Raw genomic sequence first — 14564 nt, 5'->3', positions numbered from 1 at the left:
CTATAACGAACGATGTATCTTATTGATGTTATGAAACAACTAGGGAGTGTTTTTCTTTTATAATATCAGTCCTATAACGAACGATGTATCTACGAGTACATAAGACAGTGTATCTAAGTGTAACTACAAGGATATTTTTTTTAACGAAAGGGATGGCAAGTGCGTAGCGCTCACAGCAGGAAAAATCTAAAGAGTTAATAATAACGAGTTGGATGAGTTTACGTGTCGAGTGGGAGAGGCAGTAGGAAAAGACAGCAACCTGGACCAGGGAGAGGAGGGGAGAGGGAAGGAGTTTGAGAGAGAGAGAGAGAGAGAGAGAGAGAGAGAGAGAGAGAGAGAGAGAGAGAGAGAGAGAGATTAAAAATGACAACCACGTTGGCTTGGTCTCAAAAGGCCAGGAGAGCGGAGCGCCAACTCAGCGTGCGGCCCGCCCGGCAACAGCTCCTAGTGACTCGCTTCGCCCGAGGCTAACTGAACTCCTCGCCTCCGTCTCCAATCTGCCTTGTAACACATAGTCGAAAGCCGATCACTTGAGAGTAGATGCTGATATTCACCCCATCTCCCCTATGTCCTTTCCCATAAATGATGCTTTTGATTGCAGTTTCATCAGTAATTACCGCTGTATGATTCGCCATAAGACTCTAAATGGCATCGATTTGTTAAAAAAAAAATCCTCCCTCGGTGTCAGATTGTAAGCGAGGAGAAAACGGCGAGTTGTTCCGGTCCAGTGCAGGGTCAACTCACCTTTTAGGACGAGACGAACAACCACTGGCCCTCCTCTGCTCTCTGACCTTTTACAGTGTCCTTTAGCAGTGGTAGTCGTTCCGAGTATTGCAGTGGGGACGCAGCTGATGTTACACACAGAAGTGTACCACAGAAGAAGAACTACAAAGTTTTGGGCCAGTCTTTCATCAAGAACAAGATTATATTATGTCAAATAGATTGAGCGACGCCCCATATGTCTGTCGCTTGGTTAACGGAGCGGGAAGATAATAAGATCCGTAAATATATTTTTTGTTATCCTGCCGTTCAAAGAAATGATCTTACTGGCACTAACACCCTTTTTTGTGTGTTGTAACTACACTGGTGTATTTACTTAGACTGTTGAAGAGTGTTTCATAGTTAGTATTAGCATTTTACAACTCCTTAGTGCCCCTTACGAAGTAGGGTTCCTAGAGCACCGAGGCTACACTCCACGCCTGAGTGGAAATGGCGGACTCCTGTAGAGCAAGAAGGTCCTTTTCGAAGGTCCTCGACGTCACTGTATGTCGACAATGATGCAGCCTCATCGAAGATGACTTCTAGCTCGCGGTGTAACCACTTGATAGCAGTGGTATCACTAGATTTGCTTGGACTAGTTAAAGACATATATTTAGGGCAGTGAAAACATCTTACTGGTATCAGTATCATTACATCAACGACAGCACACCATCAGACAAAGACTGTCCCCCGAGCAGACGTCTTAAGACCCCTTCTCCAGAAGACGCCCGAAGATCCCTCCCCAACAGACAGCTCCAGACACCTTCCCAGAAGACTAAGATCCCTCCCCCAACACACAGCCTTATATCCCTCCCCTTTCTGACAGACTAAGATCACTCTCCAGTAGGCAGCCTAAGACCCCTTCCTCAGCAGACGGCCGAAAACCACTCCCCCTTCCTCAGCAGAAAGCATAAGACCCTTTGCCCTAGCAGGCAGTGTTGGGGGCAGCCTGGGGCGAGGTGGGAGACGGCGGGATTTAAAGTCTATTAGTGAGGCCTGAGAGAGGTAACCAGAGCCTACCCAGTCCTACCTGCTGTGATTTGTGGCTGGGAGACATCTCCCAACGTCTCTCTGTCTCTCATTGTTGTCTCCGTTTCTCTCTGTGGCGCCCCTCTTCACGTTTTGTCTCAGATGTACCCTGTCTGTTTCCCCGTTTCTCTTGTGTCTCGTTGCTTATCTCTCTCTCTATTTCACGCTAGTATTGCCTCTCGTGGTGTTTCTCTGCGTCCCTCTTACGCCATAAGTATCTCAGTGTCTTATCTCCTTTAGTGTGCTTACGTATTTACCATTCCTCTCCATGAGTTTATTATCGCTGTTTCATGTTGTCTCTGTCGATGTGAAAATGCGTCCATCTTTAATGCTGATTATATACTTCTGTAGACAAAGTGTATTCGCTTTCAATATGTTTGATTTCAGGACATTTTTATGATCATTTAAGGTTCGTATCTGTTGGTTATATCCCAAGACGCTTTTGTAAGTAACAGCTTCATTCGGCTTTCTAACTTTTCCTTTTTTTCAACTTTTATGAACCTATTTTTTTTTGTATGTCACTCTTAACCTGAGGCTTGAGGACCGAGGAGCCAGTAGTAAGATAAAGCATCATCCGTTGGTCATGTTCAGCCACCATTGTGAGTCGTCGGGCAAGAATTGTCTCGTATATAGAGTGGACCAACTACTTCCCAGCCGCCTTGTCACTTGTTACGTTCGCTTCGCAGTCGTTGGAGCGGTCAGCTCATCTCCTTTACACCGTAAACTGATATCCAAGGAACCAATACTGGACACCATTTAAATAAGAAAACAGACACAGAAATAAGGCAGTGGAAGTAAAAGTCATTAACAAATAAATTATCATATGTTTTAAACCCATTTGATTCTATAGTCTGTAATAATTTGGTAATTCGACTGCAAGGAGATGGCAACAGTGCGGCACTTGATCCTTATTTTCCATTGTAGCAGCATTCAGGGGAGACTTAACCATTATTTTCCCACCAGTATTTATAAACTGGGGTCGGGTCTGGAGGGACAGGGGAAACGCAGGTGCAAGTCGAGAATAGCTGGTGGGAACTGGAGGTAATTGAATAACGGAAGAAAACCAGGAGAGTAGGGGAGGTGCAGCGGGTTTGAAAACCGAGCATGACTCCCGCATCCCTGGTTTAATCTAAATCTATGCTTTTTTTATTTAAATTTCAAAAGACATAGACTGTACTCACTCAGATTTAGATGACGATGTTAAGCTTATTGATTTTACATTGCATATATTTTCCCATGATGAACCTAATGATATGAATAGATAATAATAATAATATAGATGAGAGAGAATACATTGAGTGTTCAGTAAGCCATTCATATTATGATTATTGACTACACTGTGATATATATATATATATATATATATATATATATATATATATATATATGATGCAATTACGCAGAGTTCATCCTACTGATGTACAGGACCAGGGAAGTGATGATTTGACTGAAGATTATTTCTTCCTTTATTGGCTAATCTGTTGGTTCCCAGGCGCACGCAACGCTTAGCCTAATGAGTCTTGCTGTGCTCTCTCTCTCTCTCTCTCTCTCTCTCTCTCTCTCTCTCTCTCTCTCTCTCTCTCTCTCTCTCTCTCTCTCTCTCTCTCTCTCTCTCTCTCTCTCTCTCTCTCCAGTCTTATTACGAGAAAACTAGTATATACACGCGGCAGTTTCTCCCTAAATCACCGCGGCTGTTGGGAGATCAAACCTTACCCCCCTTCCCCTTCCCGACCCAGACAATCCCTCCCTGGGCACCAAGACAAACACAGGAGGGTTCTAATCCCTAACGAATCCCGATCGCTCCGTAAATCCCAGCTTCAGGCGCGGTTACCCGTGTTATAGCATCGTTTTAGTCATGCTCTGTTACCCTGGGTATCACAAACATATCAAGATAACACTGAAGTCGTGCCTGCAGTCTGGTTTAATGGAATTATCTAATTTTCTGTAGTTGTGCCTTCGCTAGCTCTAAGTGTTGTAGATGTTATCCGAAAGCTGTGGTAGATGTAGTTGCTGCTGTAAGGATTGAAGGACATTATGTATATTTGCTTGAGCACTCGGAGAAAAGAATTACTCCGATGCTTCATTCATTTACAGTATCATTTACACAAAAAATATCACTTGGCCAAGTAGGCTAATGTGAACACTTATCTACATTACACTTGTATCGACACATACAGGAAAACCTATTAATACTGTAACTTACACTGGCAGCCCTGCTAACATTGTCACTAACTACGAACACAAACCCAAATACATACATACTGGTATTCATATCAACACTCACACTCATGAGTGCACTGACAGGCTGGAACTCGTACTAACACACACTCACTGTTATGCTAAAGATAGCATTGGCACTCCTGTTGACACCAATACTTACACTGGCACTCGTCCTGACACCAACGATACTATTGGGGTTTGAATCATTTTTCCCGGTAGGTATATGAACCTCACTTAAAGACGTTCCTAAAATAATTAAGCCATTTTTACGGTGCTTGAAGAGTACTGTCTCATAGTTGTAATCAAACAGTTGTACTCTCTCACCCCCCGGTCTCTCTCTCTCTCTCTCTCTCTCTCTCTCTCTCTCTCTCTCTCTCTCTCTCTCTCTCTCTCTCTCTCTCTCTCTCTCTCCCATAACGTTCCTTGATTCCTCCTCATAACGCCTCCGCTATACGACGGACGAACATACGACTAACCCACGCCCCGCGCTACGTCACATTTTCCCAGGCTACAGAGCCCCTGGTATGACCCTTCCGGTCTCGGGTCTGTAAGGTGAAGAAGGAGGGGTATGGGCTCAGGTGGGAAGGAGGTGCAGGTGTTAACGACATCCGGAGATGGCCGCTGAGACATCCGGCCCTTCATCTCAGACAACACAAGTGTCTCCCACCTGCCCGACAGGTGTGAAGCTTCAGTCGATATTTCATTCTCAATATTATCAAGCGATGTGTATTTTTCGGAAGGAATTTCCTGTTTTAGTTATGTTACTGTTAACATGTGTCCTCCCAGAAAAGATGATTAGATAGATATGTATATGAACAGATAGACAGATAGAATGAAATTCTCCCACAAAAGATGATTAGATAGATAGGTATATGATTAGGTAGACAGATAGAATAAAAAAAAAAATAGATCAGCCGGATATCCTGTCCTTGAGATTAAAAAAGTTTCCCATGAAAATATCGAGAACCTTTTATCTCCCGTAGGGATGTGTTTACATGTGCTCGTATATGCGTTAAATCTGAGGTAATCTTGATGACGTTTATGCCGATTACAAATAAGAATCGATAGAACTATGAATACTGCTGAATTATTAGCTCTGTGAGTGACAACTTTCGTCTCTCAAAACTCGATTTACGTCTTTTAGTCCGCCAGGCGCTGGTTGTGCTGATATTCAAAGCTAAATTAATTGAATGTATCCTTATATTATTCAATGGTGAATTGTGAATACGAGATGGTTTATTTGATATCGGATGTTCTATTAAAGAATTAACAGAAATCAGGGACAATTTATCTCAATTTCAACATCGTACGAAAAGTCATAAGTGGAAGGCAATTTGGATATACAGGATAAAAGGTGTGTTATGAATGTTAGGCCAATACCATATGTGCTGTGTAATTGTATGATAGTGGGTCGACAATATTTATTATAGTTCATCCTCTCGTCTTCTTCCTGGATGTTGTTATCAAAGTTAGATTAAGTTGATATCCTTCCCTAAGATATCTCATTATATAAAGTCGCTTATTACCATGGGGTTTATTAAAGAAAGGAAATTTTGGGTTGATAGTTTGATTTAACATCTTCCTCATGTTTAACTGGTATATTGAATAACAGATATCAGCAGTGGACTCATGCGTTTAAAAGCTCTTTTATGTTTACTGCCTTTCCTTAGTGAATAGCGAAAATGTATTTTCCTCTACATATTCGTCAGTCATTCTTGTTTTTTCTTTACTTCAAGATTTTCTTGTATATTTTCACGTGCATAATGTTTTCCCAAAAGTTTGACGAATCTTAAGACAGAAGAATGAACACGCGTGTGTAGAGTAGCATTGAAAGTGTCTACAAATAACGAAACGGGATATAACTCTTCTTTCATTAATGAGTGTATTGTTAGAGCCTCTGCAATCAAGAGCTCAAAATGTGTTACTAACTGAACGGATCGTAATGTGTCATTATCATAGCTAGGTTACCGTCCATGTACATATATGCTACGGTGTGAACGCCCGTCATTTAAGTCGGTAGTCAGCTTCATCCTCAAAGCAACAATTACTGGTGTTGAGCCTCATTACGGTGATGAGAAACATTGGATGTAGTTCCATGAGCAATTGCGTACTCTGGGAAGTTGACGTCCTTGCTAGTTATCGCTTGGGGTGCGGAGCTCAGTGCAGAGAGACGGAACTGGGAAGCTGTGTAGCAATTTGTTAATTACACAGAAAGTTTATTAATCTTATTTATTTCGAAGTGGCTATGATTTTGTAAGCCACAAGTGGGAATTATTTATTCCATAAACGTTTTAGTTTTTGCTGGGTTATGTTGCTTGAATGCAAGTTACATTTGCATGGGTAGGTTACGTAAGAATATCACAATCGCGCTGTCCGGTCTTCGGACGAACTGGTGCCATGCAAAGCGCCATGTAGCGATACTTCACAGTAGAAAAACTTCGGAGGATTGGTTTAGAAAGAAGGGAAAGGAAAACGTGCATGACATACGAAATCTTTCCTTCGCGTCCAGAGGAAGCATATTGTCAGTGGTAGAGTGTTCGTGGAAGGACACTGTAATTACATGGCCGAGCGGAACTGGAGCAGACGATCCCTTCCAACACCGTGTAGTGTGAATTGTCTCTGTAAATCGTCTTTCTGTTACCTCTCTCTTCACATCTCTGACTGATGGTCAGTCTTCCTCTTTCTTCATATCGCTCTCTGTGTATTAAGTAATCTTTATCTCTCTCTTCTTGCCTCTGTCTTTCCTGTTGCAAGCGGATATAGCATGCAGGGAGTACTTGACCTTGCTGCTGCTGTAAGCAGCAGCTTCTCGTGTACACCCAACCCACCACACCGCCTGGCAGCTGTCCCCAGATACCCCGCCCCAGGTCCCCTTACTCACTAGGGCGGCTGGCTGGGCTCCGCTTGTCTGTGACCCGCCACACTTCTCGTCCTGGTTGTTCGTTAGTTACTGAAATGCACGTTGCAAGTTTCTCTGGTACTGTCCGTGCGGTTAATTAGGAACATAACTGTAGACTTAGTGTTTTATAAGAGATGCTTTTTTGATACCTATCTTAGATTGAATTCGCCAAAATTGTCCTTAAAAATCATGGGAAGCGTCACAGGTTAAGCTGGGTTAAGCAACTCATTGCGATCAAGAATCGCGATTCTCTGACATTTCTAATCGTCTGGGTATACAGAGACTAAACATATCAGTGATATAGGGAAAGGCAGGGAGTGTGGAGGTGAGCGAAATGAAAGCAGACATGAGCGTGGGTCGACTGGGTAGGGAGGCTGGTTGTCACGTGACACGGGCACATGGCGGACATTTGATCTTCCAGCTCCTATTATGTCACTTAGTGTAGCGAACTGACGCTCTCTTGTAGTGTACGGGCATATGGGTGCAATATGAATATATAAATATATATATATATATATATATATATATATATATATATATATATATATATATATATATATATATATATTGGAAAGGATCACAATTTTGCGCGTGATCAAGTATAGTCCTGAGTCGCTGTGGGCTCAGGAATATATATATATATATATATATATATATATATATATATATATATATATATATACATGAAAGCCCCGTGAGAGGAGGAATATATAATTGCCAAGATAAGTTAATATTTCATCCCCGGAAGTGGGTTAATGCACAACACTTAAGACTGGATGATTTTCGTATGAACCAGTTACTGCTCAGGAAAATTCTTCCGCAACTTTGATGGTTTGATTACATCTATGTGTCTGTGTACCTGGCTATTCTTTGGTAATATGTTTCTCATTACGTGAGGTGGATCAGTCATCTGACTGTGCATTTTTGTCATGGGGGAACTCAACTTCCCTTTAGATTAAACATGTTCAGGAATGATTCACGATGAATCATCTTACGTATAAAGATCTCCAGCGAGTTTAGTGCAAGGTAAATGCAACAATATACCAACAGAGGACTGAGCCTTAGAGGGAATACCCCTTTCTCTGCCTTCTTTTGGAAAATTGAAAATGAGAGGGGAGGATTTCCAGCCCCCCGCTCGCTCCCCTTTTAGTCGCCTTCTACGACACGCAGGGAATACGTGGGAAGTATTCTTTCTCCCCTATCCCCAGGGATAATATATATATATATATATATATATATATATATATATATATATATATATATATATATATATATATATATATCCGGTAAGATATCAGTCATTGACACTAACGAGACGTAGTATTAGATTCGCAATCGAATCAATATATTGATAATTCATTAGAATTCTATATGAGAAATTTCAACTTCATGGGAATGATTTCTATTGGATAATTTTAGCACATGATAGACCATACATCAGGGAGACCTTCCCAGCGTTTCAATTTTTGCGGGTCTGTTGGTTACACGAATATTTCGGAGGTTGAGAACGAAATAGTAAACAATACAGACTGATCTGTAAGAAGAGTCATCCTGATATTAGAACTATATCAACAGTTTTATTCCCGTTTGGCTGAGGGAACGTGGCTGTTACGTTCCCACAAAGGTATGGAGGAAACGTTAGCATGTCTGGTTCTTAAGTCTTATTGTTTCCATTTCCTGGTGATTAGTGATGTGGATGCGCACATTAATGACATTTTCTGTGGCTACAGTTACCAGCTGCATCACTGTGTTCTGAAACATGGACGGGAGAGAGAGAGAGAGAGAGAGAGAGAGAGAGAGAGAGAGAGAGAGAGAGAGAGAGAGAGAGAGAGAGAGAGAGAGAGAGAGAGAGAGAGAATGATGATGTGAATAGCAGCGCAAAGAGAAGAGATGGCGTAGAGAGGAAGAGACTGCTAATATAGTGTAATAAGACACTGAATAGAAATGGGAAAAAGGAAACTAAGAGAAACATGGAATGAATAGAGTCGAGATGATAGTGTGTGGTAAGAGCAAGAGGAAAATGGAGATAGGAGGGAGGGCAGTACAGGAAAATGAGACTGAATGTGAATTCGTTTAACTTTGTTCACCCAAATAAGCATCTGGAAGAGGCTCTCTCTCGTTGATCATGAAATTTACAGCCCTCCAAGTTCCAGGGGTCCCAGCTGGCTATAATTAATGCTCCATCAAGTTATATTTATGATAACAATCATGATGATATAATAAGCAGGGGCAGGCTCCACGCAGCTGGTTGTAATGGCCTGGTCAATCGATTCACTGACTGACCGGCGCGCTTGGATACCCGTTAGCACCGCTGGCCGGGGAGCAGCATCGCTAACGATAAGCTACCAGCACTTATTTTTCCATTTAGTAAATACCAAAACGCTGTCTACAAGTTTACGGTAATTAGTAATTAAATATGTCGAGTTTTATTACTCTACACCATTTTTCACATCATAGTTTTAAGTAATAAAGCAAGAGAAGGGCAGTAGAACAATGAACTACTTGAGGTTAGACTCCCAGCATTTTTCGGATTTGCGGTCAATTTGTTTTGAACGTCGTGGGAAAGAGAGTAACTGTCGCGCAGAGACGGCGAGGTCCAGGGGGGAGCCATGCCGGGAACGGAAGTTTGTCAGGAGTTTTTCATGTATGGTGAGAGAAAATTATGCTGGAAGAGGGATGTGGATGAGGGAAGCAGAGAGAGAGAGAGAGAGAGAGAGAGAGAGAGAGAGAGAGAGAGAGAGAGAGAGAGAGAGAGAGAGAGAGAGAGAGAGAGAATTTTTTCTCCAGAAGGCTTCGTGTTTAACGCAGAAAATATATAGTTACGAAGAACGAGCCGTGTGAGTTACGTGGGATGAGGTGAGCGAGAGATGGAAATCAAGGTTTGTGGACAGAAAGCCAGTAGCACACGCGCAAGTGAGTCAGAGAGTGATCAAGAAAGCAACCTAACAGAGAGAGAGAGAGAGAGAGAGAGAGAGAGAGAGAGAGAGAGAGAGAGAGAGAGAGAGAGAGAGAGAGAGAGAGAGAGAGAGATTACCAAAGACGGATAATGGGACAAAGGAAAAAACAGGCCGTGACATCAGCCAGCATCATGCGCTTCCAGCTGCTCTGCTGGTCAAGGTGAGGTAATGGCCGCCGCCTCGCTAACTTCACCCTGCCGGGTTACGAGCCTAATACCCAAACTAACAGGGAAGCCAACACTGCAAATGTTCATGTACACCACATATGTTGCTTCTCGATATATTCCTTGCGAGGGTAATCGTATGGGACGAAGTCTGTAGCGCTAGACTGAGGTTCGGATGACAACAGACAACTGCGTACGGTTACTAATCAATATTTGGCCCATTCACGATGGCGGGGTTTAAAAGAAACAGTGTGGCGAACGGAGGTGTTCGGTTAATAATCAATATCTGGCCCTGAATGACAATAAGGATCGGTTAAAGTACCGTTTAAAGGGAACCAAATGTACGTCTGATAACTTCCTGGCTAAGCTGTCATGCAGCTGGTCATCTAGGCTTCTCTGTCTATGATAGAATTCGTCTTTTCCTACTGCAAGAACTTACAATCCAGACATGTTATACATTTCCATGTTTGTCTGTTTAAAATTCCTAGTATATAACACTGAGTTCGTATATTTGTATGGATATACATACATATGTGCTTGCATGTATATCTAAGGGCAGAATCTTGTATATGTATGTATGTATGTATGTATGTATGTTTCTTGATAGGTTTGTGTGTGTGTGTGTGTGTGTGTGTGTGTGTGTGGACAGCTGCATACCACATACATAGTTACGGTGCAAATACTTATCAGGTAAGTAACATCTGTAGGCTACAGATTGAGCCTTATGTACCCACTTCCAGGTGTGCTGAGCAGTCGCAGATGTTGTGAGCTGGTGTCCTAAGAAACTGTGAATGTTTTCTCTTCACCTTGAGAATATAGGGAGGGATTCGCATGATAATGCAAATAAGACGAGTACCAAACTTCACAGGTTCATACATTTCACAGGGTATCAGTTTTGAACTGACACAGTCCAGCTGAAATTGTCTGGATTAGTTTAAGTATAGTAAAGAACTCCAGGACCAAACTAAACGGCCAAATCTAGGTAGCTCTCTCTCCAGCAGCTGTTCCACGCCCTTGCGCAACCACCCAACCACGGAAGTAACGCACAGTCCCAAAGTTCTTCAGTGTAGATGAGACGGAGTCAAATTGGACCTATAACTTTTTAGAAAACAGGGAAGTTTGGCCTTAAGTGGTAACAAATGTATCTATGGTGTAGAAAATGGAGGTTTCCTGGAAACAAATGACTTTCCTGGGGAACGACCCGACCCTTGTACTTTCACTGCTTTAAAACACGACCCTGGGGGACCGACTGACGGTTGGTCCTCAAGGTCGGTCTAGGGGCGGTGGGAGACCTTCGGTTGATGTTGTTCTGGCCGTACAACCTCAGGACCTCAGATGACGCGGAGAGGAAACGATAATGTAAATGCTATTACTCGACGACGAATGAAAGTAAGATCTGAGGTATTCAACGTAAGGTTTGCTCTAAATGTATTATAAGAGGGTAGGGACCTGCGCAACGATGTCTCAACCTTGAAGTTACATATGTTTATATAATGATGGTGGGCTCTGGTGGGTATAACTATACATCTTATCACAGGGGAAAACACGATCTTGACGCTTGAAATAGTGGCTGACTTAACAGGTAGCTGTTTTGTCTACGTGTTTCTGTTTACGTATGTACGTATGTGTTCGTATATGATAATAATGTATTGTTACTCTTCATTGAATTCGATGACGCCTATTACAGAATTTTCATAATAATAAATGTTAAAAAAGTGAATATTCATATTGAGAAAGGACTGTGCTGTTTGCTCACTTGCACAATGTAGAATAATCTAACATCCGGTGTGAGCTTATGGCAGTCATCTCCTCAGTGGCGATTTCAATAAGGTTTGAGTGGCGGAAATACTCCAGGGGCATCATGAACGTTCTGCTCCACACACTCAACGGTATGACCGTCGGACAGTCTCTTTTAACTACAGGAGGTTCTCTTTAGTTGTTTGATTGAGGCAAAATTGCATGGAAATTCACAAATGAACTTTTTTTTGTATTAATGTGATTTACATAATATATTATGGTCGAAAGTGGTAGCGATGGCAGTGTGGAAATCTCTGATAACCGGGTTGCATGTGCCGTTTTTATGCAACGGAGATTTTGTGCCTTTTATCTTGTTTCGAATGATGTAGTTTGTCATGGAATCTGATACACGATGCAAAATTAGGTCTGTCAGTGATGCCTAGTGATGCTTGCGGACGAGATTGCAGCCCGTCACTATCGAAGAGCTGGCATTTGGCACCACCTTTGTAAGAACCTTACTCCTGGTCACTCACCTTGAACGTCTATCTCTTGTCCTTATTTCGTTTATGATGAATATGCTGAGGACTGATTTATTTTATTCTTTCTTAATGGTTGGGAAATCAAACCGATCATACAGAAGACAGGAAGTCGTAAAATATTGGATAAAGGTGCGGGGCGAAATTCTTTCCTTCCAGCCAATACGTCCAATGCGCGTTATTCATACTCAGCGTTGTCGCAAAACTCACAGTGAATTTTTTTTTCTTTCAGATCTAGGTTAATGAGATTACTTTTGCCTGAGCGTGTCAGCCAAGTCTAAAGAGCTTTCTTCTTCCGTTTACTCCATGAATGGGCCGGCCAGCAGTGGCGGGAGCAGGCCAACCTTCTGATCCTTGGATATAAAGGTATCATCCGCTTCGACTTGGCCACCGTAATCGGATCGTTCGTGTTTACTCTCACGCCTCCACAAGTCTTACCCCAAAAACAACTTAGCTCTGCGACTCAGGGGGGAAACGTCAAGCTCCTAACAGCTAGATATTATCAGAAGATACCTTTATTGTATGTGTGGAAATACGCAAAAGTGTGATCTTCTAGCCGAGTGAGTAATTGAAGACTTTTCTAGTTCGTAAACGTAAGGCTGCAAGAACTGTGAGGTTGAAAGGTGATGCGAAAATTGCGGTTACTTTGCCTTTATAAGGTTTATTCTATGACTTTACAGTGAAAATTAATCAGCATTGGAAATACGCAGGATAATTCAGTTTCATGGATAGGGTCTGTTTTTGGCCGAAAGAGTCAGGAGGGACTGCGTCCGAGAATGTTAAGCGTAACGTTTCCGTGCATGTATTTACTGAGGGGTTTAGCGGATAGGTTGTCCAGACGCCAAACATCTCGCATGTCGCTGTTTAGTGAACTTTCCTCCGGCTCTGGGTAAATAAACAGGGGGTACAGCCTTCCACCGGTCTCTACCGCAAGCAAACACATCCGTAAATATATTAGCAAACATCCATTAAGGGAGGCGACAATTTCATGGCAAATGTCATTACAGAATTAGCGTGTGCAGGTAATCAAGAATAACGATGAAATACAAAAGGAAAGCTTTAAAGAATAAAAGAATGAATCAAGAAATAAGAGAAATAGTCGAATGACGGACGATCGCACAACACAGTTATACCACCCTCATCGCCACCACCGTTCTGTCACCGTTATCCTTACCACTGTCACCATGACTACCACCAACATTATCATTGTCACCATTACCACGTGCATCATTATCCACATCAGCACCAGAAGAAATAGTGCATAGTTCCTGGACCTTTTTTTTCACGCATGCTTGATCCTATTTTGCGACGCCGCCCACCCGTTGGATGGGAGTACGCACACTAACTCGGTTTTTTCTTCTTTTTCTTAACTGAAAATAAAAATCTTGGATTGCATCGTTTGTTACATCATATGGCACAGACTATAGATACCTGAGGAATACATTATGTTGTAGTTAAATGCAAACTGAAACTAGAACGAATAGTACGTGATTATACGCAACTGTATTGTACAGCTTTGCCATTGCGATGGGTGTGTGTGTGTGTGGTTGTGAGGCTGCGGATTGTTGAGAGAGCGCCGCCTAGTTAGATTAACCACCTGCCCAGTGACAACTCATTTTTCCTCCTGTAACGGAATATGAAGTATGATTACGTACTTCCTGGACTGTTTTGATGAAGAATTTTTCAGCAATATCTATGCCACACCCTCTTTAGTATGGTTATTGCCCATGCCATTTTTATTCGTAGTTCCCGGCAGGTATATTTTTATAAGCTTTTAACGGCTTGTACATTTTCCATGATAATTGATATCTTTTGAGACTTGCATATTATCAACTGATTGATCGAAGTGCTTCCTGGCTCAAAAACTCTGTTACTGGTATATTTTACGTACATAATGATATCTCACAAACATTTATATCATTACCCCAGGCTCATGGACTCGGTTCGCTCGCTTCACACAAGAGACAAGTAGGGTCGGACAGAAGGGGGATATGTCTCTTTTTTTTTTTTTTACTACTTTATCATTTCTGTGGTTCGAGTCTGCCATGCAGTGTCTACTCTGATCAATGCACCGCAAGTTGTGATTTCGGTTTCTACTACAAAAGACTGAACGGAAGACGCCCCTCATTCGACAGTCGTATGCAAAATTATAAGAATATTTGTATTGAGTTCGGTAATTTATCAACGGTTGCTATAAGTTTGTTGGTACATCAAAAACAGAGTATATAAAGAACTAGTAATGCATTATTTAAAGAGTAAATCT

This window comes from Panulirus ornatus, chromosome 69 (genome assembly GCF_036320965.1).
Source record: "Panulirus ornatus isolate Po-2019 chromosome 69, ASM3632096v1, whole genome shotgun sequence".
Lineage (NCBI taxonomy): Eukaryota > Metazoa > Arthropoda > Malacostraca > Decapoda > Palinuridae > Panulirus > Panulirus ornatus.
This window is presented reverse-complemented; position numbering follows the sequence as displayed.